Below are 3,634 nucleotides of genomic sequence, written 5' to 3'. Positions count from 1 at the left end.
CATTTACCAGAACCTACAGTAAGCTATAATTTGCCTTATCTCATCTAATCCCCATAACAAATTTCTATCATAATCCTCATTTTACAGATTAGGAACTGAAGAAAAGAGAGGTTTAAGAATTTACCCAAGAAGACATAACTGGTAGGTCATTGAATCAGGATTCTATCCCAGGCAGGCTGGCTTCCAAAGACCACACTGGGGCCCTGGGATTATTTTAGATGAGCACCTGGGTGGCTGGGACCATGAACAAACCCAGCTGAAGCATCTGGTGAGGAGACCACACCAACACTCATACTCGCGGGCCCAAATGCATCACACACAATAAACAACCCTTCCAACTCTTCTGTCAACTATTTGGGCAATTGATGGAGGCCATTCACAGAGGACCCACAGTCTGATGCAAGCAGGTCAAATAAAGCAGTCTGAACACGACTGGTGTAAAAGCTCATGGCCCCTACTCAGGAAATGAGGTGGAAGGCAAGGACTTTGAAAAGTGTGGGCATGCATAAAGCTAGCCAGAACATTCCCTTTCCCCCTCTGTTTTGTAATTGCTTTTTTTAAACTGACGTATAATTGACATATAACATTATATTAGTTTCAGGTGTACAACATACTGATCGATTCCCCTATTATTAATATTATTAATATTAGACTTTTCACAAGTCTATTTTAAAAATTTTTTCCCTTAATGGAGGCACTGGGGATTGAACCCAGGACCTAGTGCATAACAAGCATGTGCTCTACCCCTGAGCTATACCTCCTACTCTTCACAGGTCTAGTAATTAGTATTATTCCCCTATGATCTTGCTCTATTGTGATATACTTGTTACAACTGAGGAACCAATATTGATATATTAACTAAAGCTCATTGTTTACATTGGAGCTTACGCTATGTTTTACAGTTCTGTGGGTTTTGACAATTGCATAAGGAGGGAAGGTATAGCTCAAGTGGTGGAGCGCATGCTTAGCACGCACGAGGTCCTGGGTTCAATCCCCAGTACCTCCATCAAAATAAATAAGGAAATAAATAAACCTAGTTACCTCCCCCCACAACAAAAACAGACAATTGCATATCATAATTCTCCATTATAGTAATGTATAATATATGTAAATTTATATAATATACATTATATATAATAGTCTTTATAATAATAATAACGTTATGTATTACCCATTACAGTATCACAGAATAGTTTCACTCCCCTGAAAATACCCCACACTCCACCTATTGATTCCTACTCCTCTCCTCCTGCTGCCACCCGCAAACACTTAGAAACCACTGATCTCTTACTATCCAAGTTTTTAGCCAGAACCTTCCTTAATGCCACAGAGAGAGCTGTGAACCCCATGGAAAGGGAAAGGAGAAGCTAAGACATGACCCAGATCCCTGCCGGCCTCCCCCTGAAAAGAAAAGAGAACCTAGCAAAGGGTGGAGACCCTGCTAGATTCCATCTGCTCAATAAGGATGTGGCACTGGGGTCAGTTCCTCCCCCCTCTCTGCTGCAACCAAGGTAAAGAAGAGGCAGAAGTCCTACCCGGTTATTCAGTAACTCTCTTAACTAGGACAGTTAAGTCTCCCTTCTAGACCATGGTGATGTGCAAACAAAACAGGACAACTGCAGTGGCACCAAAGAGTTTGCAGGGGCCTCAAGAAAACTCTGGGAACTTGGCTGAGCTTAGCATGGGAGGTGGAAGAAGACAGAGCTGCTCTGAGGTAACTATGTGCTGCTTGAGCCGAGAAACCTGATCAAGAGACGAGCCAGCCAAGACTGCAGCAGAGATGACCTGCCTCTTCAAGATGGACCTTTCAAGAAAGCAGACAAGGAGGGGTAGAGGAACCCCAGAAATACTTCAGGAACCCCCAAAGTTCCAACCTGGCTGCTTTTAGAAACTGAAAAAAAAAAAGTCAGTTGTTTGTTATGCTGCAGAAGCAAGAAATAATAAGCAAGTTAATTTTGGATTCACACAATGCCCAGTTCTCCCTGCAGTGGGAGGAACCCAGAGCACCTTCAGATCTCCTTCCAGTCTTTTCCATTTAAGGCCAAACCCCTGAGACAGGATGTTCAGGAAGATTTTCCAGAACTGGAATCCCTGCCTCCCTTCCCCAAAACAATCTCACTGATCAGCCAAGAAAGGGGAATGTGAGAGAATGATGCCCACTTTATCCCATGAAACCCGGGAAACCTTCAGAAACAGAGTAGGGTCTGTTCACCTGCCCTATCAAAAGACCTAAGTGGGTACAATGTTTAATTTGAAATTAGCCATAGCGGAGGTTTGGGAGGCTTGCTTCACATTTATATTCTTTACTACTTCAGTTTCAGCATATAGAGGTACATTCTTTATGACATAGAAGTCATATTAAACATTTGCTATAAGGATTCATCTAAATCAGAGAGAAAAATAAAATCATGAAAGAGCTCAAATGGAGCTTGAGGTTGGAAGGATGGGTATCAAATTGGAGATGAAAGGCAATAACTAGGCTGGAAGAACGCGGGTCCACACAGGTAACAGGAAGCATTGTCTCCAAGGAGTCCTGCTAATGAGGTTGGTAAGGTAGGTCCTTGGTCACCAGCTCAGAAATTTGGATATTTTCCTATCGTTTGAGTATAGTAAGCTGTAGATTTCCAAGCAGGAAATAGCTTGGAAGTTTTTCTCTTACCTCAAAGGCAATTTCTACCTCTAGCAAATAAGCAGCTAAAACAAATTTATAAAATGTATCTATACATCAAGGAAGAAACCAATTCTTTCTCTTTTTTTTAACAACTCACATCAGTATCATTAATTAGCATTAATATAGAAAACTGTTTATAACTTGCATTTAACTTCATTGGATTTTTACCAGGTAGCCCAAGTTAGTCCGTCAAAACTCTCATAGTGGAATCAAGCATGACTTCAACAAACAATTTTAAATTAAAGCACAAAACCCAAGGATAATTCATGAATGTGTTAGCTTTTCTCTCCAGAGCGATTGGCTGGTTTTAGCCATAACATATCAATTTTCAGAGAAATGAAAAGTACCTAGGACGTGCCCTCGTGTCTGGGATTACCGTCAACTCAGTTGAAACAAATTCTAAGTTCTGCCTCTAATGCTTCTTTTCACAGGTTTAAAGGATGCACTTTGGAGTTTTGCACTGTTGGACATCCAATTTATGTGGTTTTGAGGAGCTGCTAAGCAGTGTATCTTCCATTCATTTTAACGATCAAAACTGAATTCCACTGTTAGTATTGTACTATTCTGTACCACAGGTTGTAGACAAGGTGAAAATGGGACATATCTACAGCCCGTTTTATTAAAAAGGGTTGTAAACAAACTACTCTGCATGGAGCCCTACAAGTTGAGTCAGGCTTTGGGGGTAAAATATGATAAAACACGAGACCTGAAACCAGCCTGCCTACGCAGGGGTACCCTCCAAGAGCTTCAAAACATCAGAGTGAATGAGGGAGAACGGCCTCTCCTCAAACAGACTCACAAACCCGAACCATCCTCAAGGAGGTCGTGGCCATTGTGTGAATTCAAAATTAATTTGCTTTATTATTTCCAGTGGCTGCAGTACAACCAACAGCTGACTCCTTTTTTTTTTCAGTTTCTAAAAGCAGCCAGGTTGGTGGTGGTTGTCGCCATGAACATCCCATG

At 41.5% G+C, this 3,634-nt stretch overlaps 1 non-coding gene across 1 annotated transcript; it reads right to left on the bottom strand.

Moving 5' to 3' along the window:
- Positions 1 to 689: 689 nt before the first annotated feature.
- On the bottom strand, positions 690 to 761 carry TRNAN-GUU (transfer RNA asparagine (anticodon GUU)). Its single transcript has one exon. It is a non-coding gene; the product is annotated as a tRNA-Asn (tRNA).
- Between the last annotated feature and the right edge of the window lie 2,873 nt (positions 762 to 3,634).

This window comes from Camelus bactrianus, chromosome 2, assembly GCF_048773025.1.
Source record: "Camelus bactrianus isolate YW-2024 breed Bactrian camel chromosome 2, ASM4877302v1, whole genome shotgun sequence".
Classification (NCBI taxonomy): domain Eukaryota; kingdom Metazoa; phylum Chordata; class Mammalia; order Artiodactyla; family Camelidae; genus Camelus; species Camelus bactrianus.
Note: the sequence above shows the minus strand (reverse complement) of the source record. Positions and strands in the feature narration are given on the sequence as shown.